Source organism: Triticum urartu, chromosome 3, assembly GCF_003073215.2.
Source record: "Triticum urartu cultivar G1812 chromosome 3, Tu2.1, whole genome shotgun sequence".
Classification (NCBI taxonomy): Eukaryota; Viridiplantae; Streptophyta; class Magnoliopsida; order Poales; family Poaceae; genus Triticum; species Triticum urartu.
In genome coordinates, this window is record NC_053024.1 from 506730146 (window position 1) to 506753984 (window position 23839).

Consider the following 23839-nt stretch of genomic DNA (forward strand, 5'->3'; position numbering starts at 1 on the left):
CCAACTAGTTAGTCTTAAGAGAGACTGCAAAGGTGACCGGCTTCTATTTGTGTGTTTATTGTTTCATCAGCAGTCCTCTATTATTGTAATCACGCTTGATATCTTTGGAATGGGGATGCTCAGCTCTATTTTAGTGGAACTGCACAAAATGATCGGAATGTTGCATGCTACAGACAGCTACTTTTTTCCCAACATGCCTTGTTGATTTACACGGGGCTGTGGGACGTTGCTGCCAATGAAAGCATGGATCAATTTTAATTTAACACCTTCTCACAACTTTGTCTTCAGTTGTGATGTAATTATTAGCTCTGATCTGCTAATAATTGACATGCATTAGCAAGGTAGTTAGTTTTTTATTGTTTCCGAAAGAGCATCGATGGCAAGACACGCGAAATAAAAGCTGAAAGCTCACACCATTGTACAATTTCATGTCGCTGGAAAATTATTTGTATAGTACGTCGATTATGTAAACAAATGATGGAAGCTTGATAGCATTGCTAGAAGCCTCTTCATCATCCGGGTCCATGTGCCATGCACAAAATTATACCCCTTCGTTCCTAAATATTTGTCTTTTTACAAATTTCAAACGGGCATATTTTAGAGTTTATATTCACTCATTTTGCTTCGTATGTGTACTCCCTCCGTTCCTAAATATTCTATTCGTATTAACAGAGATTTCAACAACTGACTACATACGGAGCAAAATGAGTGAATCTACACTCTAAAATATGTCTATATACATCCGTATGTGCCAGTCCATTTGAAATATCTAAAAAGACAAATATTTGAGAGAGAGAGTAGTCACTCGTTGAAATCTCTAGAAAGACAAATACTCCAGAGTATATCTAAGAACCGAGGGGGTAGCGCACAACCGCATGGGAGACTCAACCCGATCGTTGCGCCGCATTAATAGTGAGTAATGAGCAGTCAAATCATAAGCCCCACCTTTCTCACTGTAAGTTGCTCTGAAGAAGCAACCATCAAGACGCTCTTCTTTGAATCCGCTCATAATACTCCATCCGTCACTGTTTATACAGTGCGCTTCAGAAAAAGAAAAAAAATCTGTGGGACCAAGGCGACTAGCGATCGGCCTGAAAAATAGCATTGGTAGTTATAGCACGGCGTCTATTACTAGAGGGAATAATGCATACACACATGCATGCAGTGCTTCCAACCCGGGTACACACATGCATGCACTGCGTAGTAGTACAGTACATGGAGAGAAAATTGTGGACTTGATTGTGGTTACCACACCCTAATTAATTGAGCATTATACCAAACGCGTATAAAGTCTTTCTGGTGGTGGAAATGCATTGAGAGAAATGCATCATAATGAAGCGCGCCCTGTAAACTGTGACGGAGGGTGGAGTAGTATGAAGGTGCAAAACCATGTACGCGTACTACTGCGCTTGGCTCTTCGCCCCTTCGTGAAGTCGAACAATTATGGTACTTCGCATGTTGGGTACTACAGTGTATGCCTCTGACAATCTGACACCGAATGGACTGATGCATGTCCACCGAGGGTAGGTTGCATTAGTCAAAAGGCGTAAGCGAGCTTCACCTTGTCCTGCAAGCTTCTCCTCGTTCTGCGAGTTGACGGGACACACCAAAAAGTAGTGCTAGTCCATACTCCCTCCTTTCCGGTTAATATGGCTTAATCTTTTTTGCGGGTAAATGAGAGAGCTTTATTCATATATAAGCATTCTTAGGACGATTAGCCAAGACACTGGTCACTAGGAAGCGAGGTACCCCGCAAAAAAGAAGAAGTAGGAAGCAAGGTGTTTCATCAAGCCAGCTCTCGGCCACATTCAAAGTGCAGCAAGCACGGTTCGCACGAAGATGCGCCGCAAGGTTTGCTGACCTGTTTACATGCTGAATAACAAAAAACGAGGAAATATTACTGAGCGCTACTATTTGTAACAGGATATGAGCCAGAATTAAGCGAGAATTGTGGCGAGTGTTCCATGCAATCAACTTCCATTATCACATGCGAGAACCCTCGAAGAGAACCAAATGTGTTGAAGATTGCTTTATCACATTTTAAAATTATAATAAGAGTGCAGACGCTCCTCCATCCGGTTCCTAGTACTAGTATAGTACGTACCTTTATGGACTATAGTAGTAGTACTAGTAAACTTTGCGCTTGGCTGTTCAGGAAGTCGAACAATAATAGCAATAGTAGTATAGTGTATGCTTCTGGCAACCTGACACCGAATTAGCTGTTGCATGTCCACCGCCTGAGCGAGGGAGAGCTTGCATTAGTCAAAAGTTTCTCCTTGTCCTGCGAGCCACCGCGCGCAAGCTTCTCCCGCCCTGCAACCTTCTCCTCGTTCGGCAAGTTGACGAGACACATCAAAGTAATGCTAGTCCATGCTGCCTCCTCTCCGGTTAATATGGCTTAATTTCAAACAAGATAAATACACTGTCTGTCACTGTATATTTGTAAAAATACGGTCAATGGACTTCATAATACGCTCATTGCACTCAATATATATATATATATATTTTCCGGTGTTCATATGGTCACTAGCTCACCCTGACTGAGTATGTGTGTGCATGCACGTGTAGGTTGAGCACTTGAGCGTGACCGTGTGTGTTCCGTCGTGTGCTCGGACATGCATGCATTAGGGCGTCGCGCGCGTTTTTGCGTCCAATGTGTATGTGTGACTGTTGCATACACGTAGGGGGAGTACGTGTAGGGGCCACTAAGGAGCAGTCAAATCACACAGTAAGTTAGTCGGAAGAAGCAACCATCATTTCACTCTTGAATGACACGTACACAATATAAAATGGTTGATATGGAGACAAAAAGAAAACCACTATATATACACTAGCAGGAGCCTAAGCTACAAGCCTTCTTGCTTAGGTTTCTCTCTTCACAAGCATAGAACGACGGGCCTGATCCCGCAGCTGGGGGAAGGGAACAATGTTCTGCGTAGACGCAGTCGACATCGGCGAGGGAGAAAACCCACAGTCGGTGCGTCCCAATCGGGGGTCACCGCGGTATGGGCCGATGCCGCGTCCCAACCGCCCTTCTAGCTACAGCCCAACGTCCCAGGTAGTCCATCTTCCTTTTGGAGCCGGCTTGCTCCACTGCCGTAGCTCCATCTCCATGTCGATCTTTCTCTACTTCTACCAGCTTCTACTTGTGATGAGTTTATGTCTCATGAACTAGTGCCAGTACTATTATTCTAATTACACTTCTTCAATATCTTTGCCATCAGGGATGCTCAGGTCGATTTTAGTGGAACTGCACAAAAGCATCGTATGATATGAGGGTGCCAGCCGTCTTTCCTTCGACAGGTTCTACCTGGCCCGTAAATTAAATCATGTTTAAGGTTTAGGGTTTAAGTCGTAGTGACCCCATCAGTAGTTTTTCTATCGTACACGCTCTCACACCTTTTTTCTTTAGTTGTGAAGTAAATATTGGCTATGATTTGTGAATCATTGAGATGCATCAGCATGCGTGTTAGTTTTCCTTTGTATTTGATGGAATGTTGTAACGGGGCAACCTTGGAATAGGAATGAAAATGGAGTGGAAAAGTTTCCTTTTTTCGGAGAAAAAATGGAAACGGAGAGAAACCAACGTTTCGTTTCATTGGATCGTGCCATCGAGCAAAACCAACGTTTAAATCACATCTGTCGTGTTCGTGTCTCACCCTCCTCCACGGCTCGACCCCACACGGTCGCTCGGCATTCCACTCATCGCAAACCGAGTAGTATACCATAACTTTCCCGCCTGCTTGTCGATGGATCGCGCCATGGAGTACTAGCACTACTGGAAGAGATTGACGGGTTGGAGGAGGACAGCTAGCTGTAGCACGGACTCCCAAGAACTTACTACTGGAAGAGATCATGCATGTTGTAGCCGGCTATTGCGACCTTTGAACGTGGAGCAGCCGCGTGCACCCGGAAGCGACGCGGGCGACGCTCTCTCGGTCGGCGCGCCGCAATCAATGTCGGCGTCAGTGAGAGGTCGCGTCCGCTCTGGCCGGGTATGAATGCGGCACTGACCGTTTCTGGCAGGAAGCACGCGCGGGTGATGAAGAGGGTTCAGGTTGGTCAGGACCGGCCGTGGCAGCGGTCCGGATGTGCGCAAACAAGAGATGATGTACGTTAATATTGTTGCATATATAATTAACAACATAAATAATGTGCCAGTTGGACAAATATGATTGGAGATGGAGATGGAAATGGAATTTTACGTAAACACGGATATGCATGTCTATGTCTATGTGTGTGCGCGCGACGACTCTCGCGACCTGGAAGCGGGGGCGTGTTTTTGATCGAGTTTTCTTTCTTGGTACGTTAGAAAATCAGTTTGTCTAATTCACATTTAGATGTTATTTAAGGATATCACATCTAAGCTCCCACAAGTATATAATGTAGCAACAAGAAACAAAAAATCTAGGAAACTACCACAAACAGAGTGGACATCAACTTATATGTGACATAACTATGTCACATCTAGATGTGTCCTAGACAGACCCTTACAAAATTGTCCGCCAGTTTTCGTTTCTTTTTTCCGGGAACGCGCGTATTCTATTTAAAACCACTGCTATGGAGAGATTTTTTTACTCCATTATAGCCTCTTGTTTGATAGAGTTTCTCGCGTCTCGCTCTCTCATCCTCTCCATATCAAAACAAGATGATAGTGTCTACTCTATCTCTCTCCTCACCGGTGGTCACAGATCCGGCCAAATCCCGTCCGCTGCGGGAGGTGAGGAGGTGCAGTGTTGACGTTGTCACCGTCGGCGACGAAGGAAGCCGATGTGCACCATCCTCTTGGAGTCGGCGCTGGTGTGGATGAAGATCCTCCGCGCTCTTGTTCGCTGCCGTCATGTGGGCAGATCCCGCCCGCCTAAATGAAATCTCGCCCACCTGAGGTATAACTTCTTGTACTGGTCCAGCTCACCAGGTCCCTGCGTGCGGGTTTTCTTCTATGCGACTACTCCCCAGCTCCCCATGCATAGTAGCTAGGGTTCGTCGGCTGGTCCAACATCACCTACTAGTACTATTATAGAGGAAATGCCACTCAAAAAGTTGTCCTGGTTTATGCCTCGGTGGAGGTATACATGTTGTTTCGACAAAAAGTACATGGTGGTTGTAACGCCCTCAATGCGGCTATATCTCCCACGTGTCGAAGCACGACTTAGAGGCATAACCGCATTGAAAGCAATGTCGCAAGTGAGGTAATCTTCACACAACCCATGTAATACATAAGGGAAAGAGTTAAATAGTTGGCTTACACTCACCACTTCACACAATTACATGAATAAAGCAATACATCATCCAGATACAAACAAGGTCCGACTACGGAAGCCAAAATGAAAGAAGACTACCCCAAATGCTACACAGATCCCCGATCGACCCCAACTAGGCTCCACTATTGATCAACTGGAAACGAAAAACAACACAAAGAACGAGATCTTCATCGAGCTCCTCCTTGAGCTTGGTTGCGTCACCGGTACGGTTTCATCGGCACCTGCAAGCTGGTTTTGAAGTATCTGTGAGTCACGGGGACTCAGCAATCTCACACCCTCGCGATCATGACTATTTAAGCTTATAGGTAGGTAAAAGGTCTGAGGTGGAGCTGCAGCAAGCAACTAGCATATATAGTGGCTAACATACGCAAAAGAGAGCGAGAAGAGAAGGCAAAGCACGGTCGAGAAACTATGATCAAGAAGTGATCCTAGAACAACCTACATCAAACATAACTCCAACACCGTGTTCACTTCCCGGACCCTGCCGAGAAGAGACCATCACGGTAACACATGCGGTTGATGTATTTTAATTTAGATCAACTTCAGGTTTTCTACAACCGGACATTAACAAATTCCCATCTGCCCATAACCGTGGGCACGGCTTTCGAAAGTTCAAATCCCTGCAGGGGTGTCCCAACTTAGCCCATCACAAGCTCTCACGGTCAACGAAGGATATTCCTTCTAGCGGGAAGACCCGATCAGACTCGGAATCCCGGCTACAAGACATTCGACAATGTAAAATAAGACCAGCAAAGCCACCCAGATGTGCCGACAAATCCCGATAGGAGCTGCACATATCTCGTTCTCAGGGCACACCGAATGAGCCAGACGTCGGGTGGGCCAGCCCAGAGTTGCCCCTAGTAGCTCCGGACATCGCTCAGTTTGGACCAACACTCAGAGGAGCACTGGCCCGGGGGTTTAAAATAAAGATGACCCTTGAGTCTGCAGAACCCAAGGGAAAGAAAAGGCTAGGTGGCGAATGGTAAAACCAATGTTGGCCATGCTGGAGGAGTTTTATTCAAGGCGAACTGTCAAGGGGTTCCCATTATAACCCAACCGCGTAAGGAACGCAAAATCTAGGAACATAACACCGATCTGACGGAAACTAGGGCGGCAAGAGTGGAACGAAACACTAGGCATAAGGCCGAGCCTTCAGCCCTTTACCAAGTATATAGATGCATTAATTAAATAAGAGGTATTGTGATATCCCAACAAGTAAACATGTTCCAACAAGGAACAACATTTCCATGTTCCAACAAGGAACAAACTTCATCTTCACCTGCAACTAACAACGCTATAAGAGGGGCTAAGCAAAGCGGTAACATAGCCAAACAACGGTTTGCTAGGACAAGGTGGGTTAGAGGCTTGGCTTAACAATATGGGAGGCAAGATAAGCAAGTGGTAGGTATAGCAGCATAGGCATAGCAAAAGAGCGAGCAACTAGCAAGCAAAGTTAGAAGTGATTTCGAGGGTATGGCCATCTTGCCTGAAATCCCGCAAGGAAGAAGAATGAGTCCATGAAGAAGGCAAACGGACGTAGCCGAACGGGTCCTCACAAACGCGACATTCTCGGAACCAACCCGAAGAAGCAACACCGGAAAGAACCACACAACATAGTAAACAACCAACACATAATCATGGCATGATGCACAATCAAGTATGATGCATGTCCGGTTTAATGAAGCATGGCATGGCAAAAATGCACAAACAACCCTACAAATTAAGTGTAGCTCAATATGCAACTCTGTTGCATATTGACGAAACACCACATCAATTATTTAATTCACTCCCGGTTAGGTACTCAACAATATTAAAGGTTGGTTAACATGGCAAGAGGTGACGCATAACAAAACTATACCATCTAAACAATTTAAATGGGGCCTGATATAACAAACAACAAACCCGGTAAAACCCCATATGCATTTAGCAAATTAATACAAACAACAATTTTAAACATTCTTGATGTTGTTAACATGATGCGGATGACATGTGCAAGTTTATGAAATTTTTATTAAAAGTTGATAAGAGCATAATGAAGCATTTGTCACCGTGGTGGAAAGAAAGGGTGCCATGGTGACGAATCCGAAAATGATGCCATGGCACCATATCGGTTCCGGTAGCTCATGGAGATACCGCTGCAAAGGAAGCAAGGGTGCGGATGTTCGGAACATGCTAGAGATGGTGGGGTGATCCCGGATACCGGGTGTCCCATGAGTCGACGACGGTGTCAAACGAGGGAACAACTAACGTTCACGGGCGGATTACAACAACCAACATGCATTCGTTCCACGGATCGTCGTCTCGGCGGTTATACCTTTCGGAGCGTGGATTATCAGAATGGTTCGGGTCAAGCGGTGTAGTCGTTCACGATCGGCGTGGGAAGTAGTGGTACTCGGCGATGGTAGAGGAAGTAGGTGTTCACGGTTCGTTGTGGGAAGTAGTCGTTCTTGTGGCGACGGTAGTCGTTCACATTCTTAGTCTCACAAGTTTCCATAGCTGTTCAGGGGCACCGCGAGAAACTTGACGTCCACGGAGTCTTCGAGGGTCGACGGTAGTGATACTTGGCAAAATGCATGTCGACGGTAGTTGTTCTCGTATCGTCGTGGTACTTGGCGATTTCGGAGACGGCAGAAGACGAACTTGGCGGTTCTCGTTGACCTAGTACTTGGCGCTATTTCCGGTTCGGTGATTGTTTCAGGCGTCGGGCGTCGAGGTCTCCGTCCGTAGTGGTACTTGTTGAAGTGCACGTCAACGGTGGTCGAACTTGACGTTTTTGGTTCGTGGGTCTTAGGCGTCAGTAGTTGCTCTTAGCGTCGGGCGTCGAGGTACTTGGCGTTCATGGGATTCCGATGATGACAGTAGAGGTACTTGACGCAAAACTTTGTAGTTGTTCGGGCGCCTATGGAGGAACTTGACGTTCGCAAGGTCCCGGTCTTGGCCATGGAGAGGGGTGCAGCCCACACAAGGAGGGGAGACCCTGGTGGGTGCACTGGGCCTGCGCGTGCAGCGGTCAACGAGGCTGGGTGTTGCTAGTCATCTCCTTCGCTAGGAGACGGAACGAAGGCACAACAGGAGGGCAAGCAGGGGGATGGCGCTGGTCGTCGTCGTTCGGCGCAGCAGAAACAGGGTAGGCCAGTGACGGGGGCTTGGGGAGGTCGATCCGGTCGCCTCCGAGGCTTGGGCACGCCGGAGCTTCGAGCTGGAGACGGCGGACGGCATCCATGGCCATGGCTGCTCCTGGAGCTTCGTCACAGGCGCGCGTACAAGGCAGGGCACGGGAGCTCGAGGTCGATGGCGTCGGGCACGATGGAGCTCGGTGGGCGTGCGGCAGAAGGAGCAACTCCGGCAGGACGATGGGCTCGGCGACGCAGACTTGTGGCGCCGGCGACGAGCGCGATGTTTGCGGGCGCAGGTGCTCGAGGAGCTCCTCTCCTTGGGCGCCTGGGCGACGGGGAGCTTGGTGAGGAGAAGGCGCGGCAAGGTGGCTCCGGTAAGGGCACCAGCCTGCTGGGTGGTTGGTGCGGGCGCCATGGCCGGAGGCCAAGGTAGTGGACAAGGGGATCGGGGGAATGGGAAGCTGCTCCTCTGCGTGCAAGTGTTGGGAGGAGGACGAGGGAAAGAGAGGCAGCGAGTAGGGAAGAGATCGAGAGGGAGATGGGATCGAGCGAGATGGAGGAGTCGGGCTCCCTGGCGGCGCGAGGAGAGAGGAGAGGGAGGAGGGGATCGGGCTAGGTAGCTCGGGCGCCTAGGGTTAGAGGAGTTAGATGGGCCAGCTGGGCTAGCTACCACGCATAGAAGAGGAGGGAGAGAGAAAAGATTAGGGCCTGATAGAAAAGAAAGGTTCTCCCTTTTTTTTAATTCCAACACAAGAAGGAAAAAAAGGAAGGTTACAAATTTATTTGAAGGGTCAAATAAATTCGAATCAAGCTGGAATTTGGCATGCGGCTACTAGGACATATATCAAAGCACCACAACTAGAATTGGAGTGAGCAAGATTGCAAAGTTTCAAATTAAAAGCATTTGAATTTAATTCAAATGTTTTGAACAAGGGGGGATTTTGAAGTGCCCAAAAATGTTCGGGTTTTTGGTGGAGCTCCCGAAAATGATGAAAGGATATATGGAAAAGTTAGAGGTCAAGAGTTGTGATAACAAAGGCATTGGGATTTTGCAAGTGTGTTATGGTGAATTTCAAATTAAAGAAAATATTTAATATAGCTCTCTACTATCGGGAGGATATGTGTTATAAACAGAACTCACCATGTGAATTCCCTCGATTTAAATGGATCAAAGATCCACGCCATTTATTTAGTTGAGTTAAAAAAATGACATGATGGCATGATGACATGATGCAATGCAAAAATAAAAGGGCAGGCACAAATGAAACACACGGCGAAACCCAGAATATATGGAGGTCTTCTCGAGCATCGGTCTCGGGGCATCACAGTGGTTGTGCGGTCATTGTCCATATGGTGGTAGTACTATCACTGGTTAAATGAAGAAATGCTTTTTTTCTCGGGTATCCTGGTTTAGTTCCCATCAAGATAGTTATGATGCTTCTGTTTGTTTGTGTACTTTTCATTAATTCCTATTGACAATTGAGATGTCGTTGCTAACCCTTTTTTATATTTTTGGAAATAGCGATGCGTTCTCCATACCCGGGCATGTCTTCCTCAATTTTAGTGGAACTGCACAAAATTGGATGGCCATTGTTGTTCCGCCTCACTGTCCTCTGCCACGTGGTTCTTCCTTCCTCGAGCTTGATTACTGAGAAGAAACAGACCACAGTGAGGATTTGTCGAACTTCTTAGGTGCCTCACCCAAACTTGATGCCAAATGGATGATGCATCACCACGATGACCTATCGATGCTCATGGTTGCGCCTCATGGTTGCGTCGGTTGGTGAAGCTGATCGATTTTCGATGAAAAACAAGCTGTCTTCCATCAGTGCTCTTTGCTTGTTACGCACAAAGATGATATCCTTCGTCAGTTCACCTTGGTTGCATTGGAGACGCATTCGTCTTTCACGTTGGTGCAATTTTTGCTAGGGTTTTACGACAGGTGGGCCCAAAATGTGGCTGGCTCACCTGTCATACAGCCAAAAGCAGGTGTAGTGAAGGCACCGGAGCTCAGTCCGTACTACAGTAGTATATATATATATAAGCGGGAGCCTCAGCGCTTGTTCGCTAGGGTTTGCACTCTCCACACGCTCACCGCACTACATATATGTTACTCCCTCCGTTCCGAATTACTTGTCTTAGATTTGTCTAGAAACGGAGGTATCTAGCACTAAAATGAGTCTAGATACATTTGCTAGGGTTTGCTATATTCACAGTCTCTCCCTCTCTTCACCAGATCTAAACAAGACTGCGTTGGCCTCTTGTCTCTCTCTCCCCCCTCACAGCTAGTGAAGGAGGCGTCCGTATCCCGTCGCACCGGGAAGGGGAGGAGGTGCAGCGTTCACTCTATCGCCTTCGGCGAGGGAGGCAATCCACTGTCGGCTGCGCTGTTCTCTTTCACCCAGCGCCTGTGCGGGAGGGCCACCGATCCCTTCTTCCTCGCTGCCGTACTTAGTGTGGGAAGATCCAGCCTCCCGCCACACGCCTTGCCACATCCCGACGACCCTAAGGTATAAGTTTCTTTGAAACCGTCGTTGCTCTAGCTGCATGTGGATCTTTTTCGATCTGTAGTCGAATCTAGGTCTTGGTTCAAAGAGGAATGAAGGGTGCGGTGGGCTAGAGCAAGAATCTAGGACGTGGTTCAATGAGGAAAGGAGGGGCGGAAAGTAGTATAGACTGGCTATTCAGCCGCTTTGTAGGTCGAAAAGGGAAAAAGGGGGTAACCCAGTACACACATCTGTAAGGAACCGATCTCTTTGTTGAAAAGGGAAAGAAACTGGGGGTCGGGTAGTTTGTGCACGACTAGATTTTCTGCCCTCACATAGGAAGAAGGTTCAAAGAGAACAAATATGGGACCAACGCATATATGCTGCTTGGCTACATACTCTACATCACCCATTTATACGTGTGGACGCACATGGTGCTGGCATGTCCCATGCAGCTATTTTGCTGTTGTTAATCTCAGAATTAACTATTGATCTGTTTTAAAAGAATTTCTCTGTTAATATGAATCAATGCAACCGTTTTAGAAATGCTACTGTCCTATAGTTTGTTTTCCATCAAGATAAGGTAGATGCTTCTTTTTGTGGCCGCATGTTTCATCCTCCTTTATTGGCCAGTAATTGTTTTCTTTTTTGCCTCTTAAAACAGGGATATCTATTCAACTTGTTGCTATAGAAAACTTAAGTGTCACACCGGCAACTTTGCTTGATTTTAGTGCAACTACACAAAACTTGATTGGATTTCCTATTCGTGTTGGTAGATTCGTATTTTATGTTGGTCGTCTCATGAAAGGTCAGTACAGGCCTTCATCCACATGATTGTGTAGTGTGCTTTGAGATGCTGTGCTACTTGTATTGGTACTGTTTTAAATAAATGATGAATTGAAGCTATTGTATTGCTGCCTTTTCCCATTAAGTAGTGAACAAAAATGGGACCAAACCAGACATGATGCTTGTTGCTTTGTTACAACAAATTCAGCATCACCCCCTTTATAAGCCAGTAATTGATGCCACTCTCACAATTAACTATTGAATCTTATTTCAAAACTGCAACACTTGTTAGGGATTGGCGGGATTACCATTTTTGTGGCCGCATGTTTCATCCTCCTTTATTAGCCAGTAATTGATTCCTTTTTTGCCTCTGTTTATACAGGGATATCTATTCAACTTGTTGCTATTGTGACATTTTGCTTCGCTATGCGAAACACTTTGCTTGATTTCAGTGCAACTGCACAAAACGAGATTGGATTTCCTATTCGTGTTGGCAGATTCGTACGTGATATTGTGTGCGTCATGACAGGTTGGTACTTGCCTTCATCCACATGATCGTGCAGTGTGTTTTGAGATGCTGTGCTACTTGTATTGGTACTGTTTTAAATAAATGATGAATTGAAGCTATTGTATTGCTGTCTTTTTCCCATTAAGTAGTGAACAAAAATGGGACCAACCCAGACATGATGCTTGTTGCTTTGTTACAACAAATTCAGCATCACCCCCTTTATAAGCTTTGTCGTTCTTTATACATGTTGAAACAAGGCATTGTTGATAATGTCTCAGTCAATATGAATGAATCACACTGATGGAGAATTGCTACTCTCCTGCTTTGTTTCCCATTAAGATAAAGTAGATCAGTAGATGCTTTTCTTCTGGGAGTACAAGTCATCAACCGTTATTTCTTAGTAATTGTTTCCCTTATACCTATTGTTGCTTACATGGATATCAAAATTAAAGCTCGGTTTTATTTCGACTTCGATTTTAGTTGAACTGCACAAAAGGAGCCAATGTGTAAGGCAAACTGCTGCATTACTGGGTCTAGTTGGTCGTTCTACTTTGCAGAAAGAAGCAGTCACTGTTTGCGCTACATTACAGAAGGAATGACCGAGAAGCTTTACAGAGTATTATTAGACACCGGTGAAGTGACTAGTCTGCAGAGACCATTGGCAATTTAACAATACGTGGAGTGCCCTGGGCAAAAAGTGCCCAAACAAGTATAAAAGCTACGACAGGACTCCACGATCATAGGCATTACATATTTTGAATGGGAAAAGCTCGTCAAAGTTTAATCATTGATGTTAGCAAGAAGACGTTAGTTTAATATATTGGAATTGGAAAACCTTGTCAAAATTTGCTCATTGATGTTAGCCAGAAGACATGCATTTGATATTTTTGAGTGGGACGCCCTTGCTGTGAGCAGCGTCGAGTGTTTTTTCCTATTCCTGTGTTTAGTTTAGAAGTAAATAGTTACTCTGCTGAGATATTCCTGTGTTAAGAGTTTGTTCTGAATATTGTCTATGTAATGCCAGGCCTTGTGTTTGATTGCAAAGTTGAACTTGGAATGTTGTGGCATGCGGCATCATGAGCTGTTCACCATGCCTCCTGAGAATAATGCTTCGTATTGTTTTGCATGTCGATCTAATGCCAGTGATTTGCTTGTTAAGAAGATCATCCTCTTCTGTTGTTTCCGTGCTTAAGAAGTTCATCGTCTGATGTTTCATTCATAGCCTATATGACAAGTCGGGTAGGTTAGACGTGAAACCATATGATCTTCCGACCAACTCATGATATTAGGCCGTGATTGGATCGTCGTTTTCCAACCAAAACCGCTTGTAAAACTGATGCTTGTAAATTAAAGCAGATGGTCTCGGGCGAAGGCGCTTGGTTGGTCGATTTCGACTAGTAAAATATTGGAAGTACTTGACACACGATAAAAACGCTGAACGACACTCGGATGATTGCAAATCCAGCCGTTAGCTGCTGTTTCAGCCTTTCCCATGGATGGCATGATACGCACGTCGTGCATGTATCGTCTGGTATTGTCGTCCATATAGCAGTGCTTGTAAAATATACACTGGTCTCTCAAATTACACGCGTAACCCACCGGTTTTACTTACAGACCTCGGGCCCTCGGTTTCATTACGCCTGTATTTTACGTGTTGTTTTCGATGACGAGTAAATTGCACTTGTATGTTAATACAGGTTTGAAATAAACCAGAGCTCCCAAGCGCGGCCTTACCATTTCATGCCGTCTCAGTTTCTCGAAGGTGCTCATAGGTGTCCGATGATCCTGGCTTCGTGAATGAGTAGCGGGCACTGTATCAGACCATCCATAGGGCCCGCGAGGCCCTCTCCGTTGTCCTTCGAGTTGTTGCGCTCGCCGTGGCGCCGAGCATTGTTAACATTGTCAACGAACATGAGGATTCAGGAGATGACTTTATTTTGACTGGATGACACTAGGGACCCACTAGGGCCATAGTCGTACGTACGCAAGTGCCTCCTTATTATGTACAACTATTTTTTTTGCTTTCTCCTAGTTTCGTGACATCGCGGTCCCACACCATTGACAACCTATGTAGTCAATATAAACGAGAGAATTGCACAAGGTGCGGCCGATAGCTGGGACCAAGCAGCTCGAGCAGTATTTGTGTTTTTGAGGCGTGAGCACTGCAGAGTTTTTCTTGGCGATGATTTCTTTGTTGTTCAGAGGAGAGCAGGGTATTAACTGGGCGAGCTGTGGCCCGCCTAGCCCAGGCCAGATATCCAGCCCAGATACTAATTTTTTCAAGATGAAAATGGCTAGCCCAGCTATACATCTTTTTGAGGAATACCCAGGCAAGGTCAACTTGTTATTCTCCGCCCCGCTGGGCTGCAAATCTTTCCTAGGAGGGATGCATTAGGCTTAACAGGAAAATGGGCTTTAAAAAATAATAAATGGGATGTAATTATAAAAACAGGGCAGTAACTATAAAAAAATGCACCAAACACGAAATTAGTTTATAAAATATTATTTATGGATTTTGAAAATCTTAAATTTTCATTGTTGCGCGCGTAATGTTTCGTTGGATTTTTACGTAATACAAATTTATATTTAATCTGACTAGAAATTTCGGGATAAAAATATTTCGGAGCCCATCAAAATGTGGGAAATTTTATTGAATTCTGTCTTCAACGGTTGGTTGAAATTATTAATCATTGTCCTAGCTAGAAAATGGGATGTACTTTTAACAAACTGTAAATGGGTTGTTGTAAATTCCATTAGAATTCCAAAATGGGTTGTACATTCTTACAAAACGCAAATGGGCTATAAGTTCTCTGCCACACACTTGTGGGCCTACTAAGTGACGCGTGCCCTAAAAAAATAAGTTGACGCGTATGCAAGGCTTTGCTAACTTATTATAGTCAACACACGGTTCTAGCAGCAGTGGCCGTTGGATGTCTATCCAACGGATGTCGTGCTTCTTCTTCAATCTCGGATATTCTTAGCTTCGGCCGCCCAAAAAATGATTCCTCCCCCTGACATCTGGGGCGCATCGTTTTGGAGGCTGACCTGTGGGCCTATTAAGGTGGAGCGTACCAAGGGCTTTGTCAACTTAGTCAATAATAAACGTTTCTAGCTTCAGTGACCGTACGATGTCCATCCAACGGCTGTAGTGCTTCTTCAACCTCTGGTCTTCTTAGTCCAGCCGCCCAAAGCAGCGCCGGTCGTGTCGCCTGCTCCTGCCTCCCGTGGCCGGCTGTACTGCTTCGGAGGCCTCACCACCCCCGTACTACTCCCACCGCTGGCCAGGCCATCCCTCCACTCACCCACACTGTCGGCGTTCTGGGAAAGGGGGTCCCCAGACTTGCCTGCCTGCGGCCTGTGGCATGGCTCAAGTCGGGGCCCAGCGTGGCCCATCTTCATCAGCTCAAGCTCAAGACCCTCGCGAGGGGCCAAGCCTCGCGGGGCGGATGACAGGAAGCTTCCTCAGAGGCAGCCTCATCAGGCAGGCTCGCGAGGAGGTGGAGAGATCAAGGCAGGGGTACCTCACAAGGAACCTGTGACGCAAGCCATGACGATCGAGACCAGGCAGGCGCTGGCCTGCGCAGTGTCCTTGTTTCCTCTTTAGTGCAAAGGGGGCAAGCACAGGCCAAGGCATCGGGCAAAGGTTGCCATTCCGGTGCAACGAGACCAAGACCAGCAGAGCGGCAGGACGGAGGTCACCATGGAGCCCAAGACGGCGTCATCACCAGTACTTTTGGTAGCCGAAGACCACCTTTGCTCAGGATAACTTGTACTACATGTTCCCCTTCAAAATGGCCAATTGTTGGCGCCCTTCCCGCTCATTATTTGGGGAGAGGCCCAGGGCCTCTATAAGTAGAGCTAGCCACCAAAGAGTAGAGACATCTAGAAAACATCCAGATATCTGGTAGAACCCTAGCAGAGAGAGAGAGAGAGAGAGGCGACTGAACTCAACCTAGCAGTTCATCGCACCAGCTCAAGAACACCTCTCGCGAGGCTGTTCTTCCCTTGTACTATTCATCATCAGCCCCTGAGGCAATCCACCACACCACACACTGGAGTAGGGTATTACACCACAACGGTGGCCCGAACCAGTATAAACCTTGTGTCCCTTGTGTTGTTCGTTGTTTCCAGCTTAGATCACACGAGGAGATTGGACGTAGATCGGTACGGGAGAGATCTCCGTGCGCACCCCAGTGTTCGAACCTCAAGGGTCTACCGGAACCCAAAATCCGACATTTGGTGCGCCAGGTAGGGGTGTACCAGAGTCCTCCCTCCTGACGACCCGCTCTCCCCCGACATCGCATCCCGCCCTCATGGCAGACATCGCGCCGCCCGCTCCAGCAACGGATGCCGACACGGGGGCCAGGGGGCTCCGGGCCTTGGCCCCCGCCTTGCGACAGGTGCAGTGGCCGCGCAAGTTCAGGCCCGAGATGCCGCCGCGCTACGACGGCGTGACGGACCCGATGATTTTCTTGCTGGCATACGAGGAAGCCGTCCTCGGAGCCGGGGGAGACGATCGGGTGATGGCCAACTGGTTACCCATGGCCCTCACCGTCATCCGGCGCGCGTGGCTCCTCCACCTGCCGACGGCCTCTGTCACCTCCTAGGAGGAGCTGCGCGACCTCTTCCTCGCCCGTTTCACCGCACCAGCGCCGCCCGTCGTCGTAGCTCTCCTAGGTGGCTCCCAGGCACCACCCTCGAGTCATCATGTCAAGCCGTCCGCCCGCCGGATCAGCACCGCCTCCAAGCACCGAGAAGCCCCCCCGGGCTGGGTGGCGCCCGAGGCCGATCTAACCTTTGACTCAGAGGACCACCCCTTCAACCCCATTGGTTCGGGCGTGCTCCCGATGCTGTGCACCCCCACCATCTGCCAAGTGGCCATCACCAGGACCCTCATCGACGGTGGTGCCGGCCTCAACGTGCTCTCGGTGGAGGCCTTCAGCCTTCTCCACGTGGCGCTGGAGCGGCTCCAGCCCAGCAGGCCTTTCTCGGGCGTCGGAGCCGGTTCCACCGCCTCCTTGGGACAGATCTGCCTCCCAGTGACCTTCGGAACCTGCGACAACTTCCGCACGGAGCTGATCGACTTCGACATCGCCCCCATTAGCCTCCCCTACAACGCCATCCTCGGATATCCGGCCTTGGCTCGGTTCATGGCAGCAACTCACCCGGCGTACAACCTCATGAAGATGCCCGGGAGCAGCGGCGTCCTCACCGTATCAGGAGACACAAGGGATGCGCTGCAGGTGCTCCAGCTTGTTTTCAGGGCGGCCGCGATGGCACAGCCCACTAGCACCGATGCCCTTGAGCCCAAGGGGGCTGCGCTGGCTAAAAAGAAGCAGATGTTCACCCAAGACAAGGCGGAAACCAAGCAGGTACCAGTCGACGAGGATGGGTCCACTGGCGCCACCTTCACCATAGGGGCCAACCTCGAGCCCGAGTAGGAGAAGGCCTTGATCAGGTTCCTGCGCGTGAACAAGGAGGTATTGCGTGGGAACCAGATCAGTTAGCGGGGGTCCCTAGGGAAGTGATTGAGCATCACCTCAACGTGTGCCCCAATGTGCGCCCCGTGAAGCAGAAGGCAAGGCGACAGTCTACTGAGAAACAGGCTTTCATCATTCAAGAGACCCGGAAGCTAGAGGCGGCAGGGGTTATTCACGAGGTCCGCTACCCTGATTGGCTGGCTAATCCGGTCGTTGTGCCTAAGAAGGGAGGAAAAGAGCGCATGTGCGTTGACTTCACCAACCTCAACAAGGCCTGCGCGCAGGATCCATTTCCGCTCCCCCGCATCGACCAGATAGTCGACTCCACTGCAGAGTGTGACCTATTGTGCTTCTTGGATGCCTTCTAGGGCTATCACCAGATCAAGATGGCGGTAGAGGACGTGGAGAAGATGGCTTTCCTGACCCTGTGTGGAGTGTACTGCTATACGTGCATGCCGTTTGGGCTGCGCAACGCAGGTGCGACCTTTCAGCGGCTGTTGCACATCGCCTTAGGCCGGCAGCTCGGGAGGAACACTGAAGCTTATGTCGATGACATTGTGGTGAAGTCTCGTGAGGCAAGCCCTGATACAGGACCTGAAAGAAACCTTTGCAAGCCTCAACGAAGTGGACCTACGGCTCAACCCGGAGAAGTGCGTGTTTGGAGTCCCCTCGGGCAAGCTCTTGGGTTTCCTCGTATCCCACAGGGGCATCGAGGCCAACCCGGAGAAGGCAAAGCAGTCGAAGACATGAGCCCACCGAGGACCCTCAGAGAAATGCAGAAGCTCACCGGGCGTGTGACTGCGCTGGGGCGCTTCATCTCCAAGCTGGGGGAACGAGCGCTGCCCTTCTTCAAGCTGATGAAGAAAAAGGGCCCCTTCGAATGGACTGAAGAGGTCGACAAGGCATTCCAAGACCTCAAGAGGTACCTTACCAGTCCACCAGTGATGGTAGCTCCGCGTCCTTGGGACCCCCTGGTGCTCTACCTTGCGGCCACCCCTACTCCGCTAGCGCAGCCCTGGTGGCGGTCAGGGAGGAGCGCTGCGCTAAGGCCGCGTCGACCGTCCAAACTGAAGCAAAGCAGAGCCAAGAGGGACTCGCGAAGGCTGCAACCACAGCCGGAAAGGAACAACCACAGCAGGAGAACGCACCCGGAGCAGGAGAGGCCCATTCAGGCGACCAAGCACTGGGAGCCCCGTTGTCTCAAGAAACGCCTCGACCTCCGGAGGACGCAAGCTGCGCCAGCACCCTCAACCTTGTCGAGCATCCCGTGTACTTCGTCAGCACGGTGCTATGGGATGCAAGGCCACGGTATCACATGCCTCAAAAACTCCTCCTCGCGCTACTAGTGGCCTCACGCAAGCTGCGCCACTACTTCCAAGGAAATCCCATCAAAGTCGTCTCAGCATACCCCTTGGAAAGAGTGCTCAGAAGCCCCAACTCAGCTGGAAGGGTTGCTGAATGGAACATTGAGCTGCATGCATTTCAGCTAGAATTCAGTACCACCAGAGCCATCAAGGGAGCCGCACTTGCTGATTTCGTGGCAGAATGGGTAGAAGCGCCGGGCCTCGAGGCAGGCGAAGACCGATCACTTTCCCCAGGGAGTGAAGCACCGGATGGCTGGGTCATGTACTTCGATGGGGCATTCTCCCGACACGGTGCGGGAGCTGGCGCAGTGCTTGTGTCCCCTACCCAGGACAAACTCTATTACGCCGTACAACTCTGCTTCCAGCACGGAGAAAAGGTCTCCAACAACATAGCGGAGTACGAAGGCCTAATAGCAGGCTTGAAGGCCGCTATTGCCTTAGGGGTAAAGCACCTTGTCATCAAGGGCGATTCACAGCTCCTTGTCAACTTCTCCAACAAGATATACGAGCCAAAGGACGAGCACATGGAAGCCTACCTCGCTGAGGTTCGCAAGATGGAGAAACAGTTCTGGGGGCTGGAGTTGCAGCATGTGCCTCGCGGCACCAATCGGGAGGCCGATGACATTGCCAAAAGGGCATCCATACGGCTGCCTCAGGATCCTGGCGTCTTTGAGGAGTGGCTCTTCAAACCCTCGGCGGTGTCGCCACTGTCGAGTATGGCGCAACCAAGGGAGGAGCTCCCTCAGCCGCCAGCCTCAGGAGCCCCGGTCTGCGGCCCAGCCTCAGGGGCACGCCTGCTCCTGGCGTTAGAGCCTCATGAAGGGTGTTGGATCCCGGAGCTCAAGAACTACCTGATGCAAGGGACTCTTCCAGAGAATGAGGAGGAAGCGGAGCATGTGGCGCGGCAGGCCACGGCTTATTGCATCAGGGATGGAGAGCTCTACAGGAAGCGGCCAAATGACGTGTCCCTACATTGCATCTCCCGAGAGTAAGGGATGGAGCTACTGGCGGACATACACGGCGGAGACTGCGGGCACCACTCGTCGTCACGGACCCTCGCCGGCAAGGTGTTCCTTAGTGGATTCTACTGGCCCACGGCGCTCAACGACGCCGTTGAGCTTGTGAAGGCTTGCGAGGCCTGCCAGTTTCATGCTAAGCAGATCCATCAGCCTGCGGGGGGTCTATAGACTATACCCCTTGCATGGCCGTTCGTAGTTTGGGGACTGGACATTCTGGGCCTGTTTCCTCGAGCACCGGGGGGCTATCTCTACCTCTACGTCCATGTGGACAAGTTCACCAAGTGGGCTGAGATGGAAGCCGTCCGCACGATCCCGGCAGGCTCTGCGATCAAATTCATCAAGGGCCTCGTGAGCCGATTTGGGGTTCCCAACCGCATCATCACCGATAACGGTTCGCAATTCACCAGTAATCTCTTCAAAACGTACTATGCTAACCTTCGAACGCAGATATGCTACGCTTCGGTAGCACACCCCCGGAGCAACGGCCAAGCCGAGCGGGCCCACGCGGAGGCCCTGAGGGGCCTCAAAGCCAGGACCTTCAAGAAGCTGGAGGCCTGCGGCAGGGGTTGGTATGACGAGCTCCAGTCCATGTTGTGGTCAATCCGCACAACTGCGACCAAGCCGACCGGCGAGACCCCGTTCTTCCTCGTCTACGGAGAAGAGGTTGTTCTCCCTCACGAGGTCAGGCGTCGCTCCGCATGGGTCCTGGCGTTTGATGAGACGCAGCAGGACGCCATGCGGGGCACGGACCTTGTGCTAGGGGAGGAACGCCGTCGAGAAGCCGCGCTGCGAGCGGCAAGGTATCAACAGGCGCTGCGACGATACCACTGCCGCAACATCCGCCCCAGAACTCTTGAGGTAGGGGATCTCGTGCTCAGACGGGTTCTCTCCAGGGAGGGGCTGCACAAGCTCTCTCCCATGTGGGAAGGCCCATTCAAGGTTGTTCATGTCTCCAGGCCCGGCTCCGCACGCTTGGAGACCACGGAGGGGGTACCCATCCAGAACGCGTGGAATATTCAGCATCTCCGGAGGTTCTATCCCTGAGCGAGGCCTAGCGCCTAGGAAAGGCCCGGTGCCTGTGAAGCAGGCGAATGCCTGTGAAGTTGCATTTTGGAAAAGGCCCGTTGCCTGTGAAGAAGGCGAATGCCTGTGAAGCTACGGAAAAGGCCCGGTGCGTGTGAAGAAGGCGAATGCCTGTGAAGCTGCGTTTTGGAAAAGGCCCGGTGCCTTGGAAGAAGGCGAATGCCTGTGAAGTTGCGTTTTGGAAAAGGCCCGGTGCCTGTGAAGAAGGCGAATGCCTGTGAAGCTACGTTTTGGAAAAGGCCCGGTGCCTGTGAAGAAGGCGAATGCCTGTGAAGCTGCGTTTTGGAAAAGGCCCGGTGCCTGTGAAGAAGGCGAATGCCTGTGAAGCTGCGTTTTGGAAAAGGCCCAGTGCTTGTGAAGAAGGCGAATGCCTGTGAAGCTGCCGCATTTCGAGAAAGGCCCGGTGCCAGTGAAGAAGGCCAATGCCTGTGAAGCTCGCCGCTCATGACACTCTCACGTAATAATGAGTGGGGCTGTACACGCCCCGGAGTCTCCGGAGTGCCGCCCTCGGGCCTCGGGGGCTCCCGCCCATGCCCAGTGGCAGCACTTAGCTCCGCGCTGGTGAGAAGACATCGAAGACTAGAATAGGTGCCGGATGCGGCTTTCCCATTTGCTTTCTACAGTTGGCTTGTTTGTTCCCGTTTGAAGTTTTATTGGAGTTGCTGACGTTCCTGGCTTGTGACTCTTTGTCTTTTCTCGCTCGCTTGCCTCGTTTTCTCTCGCACAAGTCTCGCGAGGGAGGTTCTCGGGCGCCCTCGCGAGTGTTTCCTGCCCCATCGTTTGGAGCTTTCCTATCCGAGTCCTTTGCGGGAGCACCCCTCCCAGTCCATGCCCCACGGGCATCGCGACACGAGCGCAGGACCTGGGCTGATCGTCCCCACAACTGAGACCGTAAGTTACCCCTCCTACTGATCCTTGCAGGGCACGAAGCGCACGAGGAGGCCACGGCCTCGGGAGGCGAGGACCGCGCCAAGCCCCACCGAGCTAAAACAGTTCCCGCGCATGGGTGCGCGGCGCAGAAACACGACGCAGAAATAGCAGAAACAGCGTGATGGTTAAACAGCAGTAGTTCTAACATGCCCCCGTGGGGCCCTACATTACTTTCTATTTTTTGTGCAGGATAAGAACAAAAACAAAATGGGCGCGATCCGTCCTGCGCCAACCCACAACGAAGGCTCGAGCTGCTCCTGGGGCTTAGGCGGATCCCCCCTCTCGCTTCACCGGGGCGCGACGGCGGGCTGACCGGCTACCTTCACCCAGGCGGGTGCGACGGCGAGGGGGCTGGTCGCGGCCCCCGCTGGAGGAGCTGCTGCCTGAGAGGGGGTCGCCGAAGCTCGGCGAACCCCGAGCACCGCCGCCTGTACGTCGGTCACCATCTTCATCCTGGTCAGTGACGGGGCTGGGCAGGTGGCCGCGGTGGTCGTCTTCAGGGCAGCACCCGGCACGGCGACCATCTTCCCCGAACACCCTCACGTAGAGGGTGGCGTCGCCATCAAACTTGAAGTACAGGGTGCACCACCGGCTCAGGCCGCGCGCACGGGCAAACGTTTGCCAGCCGCGTGTCAGAGCCCCATTCCCAGAAATGGACACCTCCAGCGACGCCCAGGAGGCCCTGCTGCAGCATCCGTCTGCCTGGAGCCAGAAGCCGCACCGGGCGCAGGCCGGCAGTTCATCTACGAAGAAACGGGGGAACTGGAGCCTGGTGCTGGATGGGTCCGCCGACCACACGACGAACTGCGGCAGCACCTCCGCAGAGCGAAAGCGTGGCCTAGGGGGGCGCACACCCACAGCGTGGCCCCGTCAGCAATCGGGCGCTCACCACCGCGCAGGGAACTGCCTCCATGGCCGCAGGAGGCCACCACAGGGACCGTGGTATACTTGCAAGGGCGGCCTTGGCCGCGCTTGGTCTGGGGGAGTCAGGCCCTGCCCGGGGGGCCTTTCCTTTCTCCGTGGCCGAGAACCTCTTTGGGGCCATGGGGACGACGAGTAGCCAAGAAGAAGAAAAGGAGCAGCAAGAAGGGACGGGATGAAGGGGCTCGCGCGGCCCCGTACTTATAGCTGGAGGAGGCCAACCGCCGAGCACCATGATCACAGGTAATCATGATCGGTTTCTCTGCATGCAGGGACTTATCAAGTCGTGCGATCACCGAGGCATCGTGGGGAAGCGCAGCCGCCCACGTCCAATCAATTGCCGCACGGCACCCAAGGCCGCAGGCTATTAGGGACCGCGACGCTTCGCGCTTGCCCCTTCGCTTTCCTGCTAGGCCAAGCCCGGGCCCGCCTTGGGCCCGGGGGCTACTGTCGGTGTTCTGGGAACGGGGGTCCCCAGACTTGCCTGCCTGCGGCCTGCGGCAAGGCTCAAGTGGGGGCCCAGCGCGGCCCATCTTCATCAGCTCAAGCTCAAGACCCTCACGAGGGGCCATGCCTCGCGGGGCGGACGACGGGAAGCTTCCTCAGAGGCAGCCTCATCAGGCAGGCTCACGAGGAGGTGGAGAGATCAAGGCAGGGGTACCTCGCGAGGAACCCGTGACGCAAGCCATGACGATCGAGACCAGGCGGGCGCCAGGCGGGCGCCGGCCTGTGCAGTGTCCTTGTTTCCTCTTTGGTGCAAAGGGGGCAAGCACAGGCCAAGGCATCAGGCAAAGGTTGCCATTCCGGTCCAACGAGACCAAGACCAGCAGAGCGGCAGGACGGAGGTCACCGTGGAGCCCAAGACGGCGTCATCACCAGTAC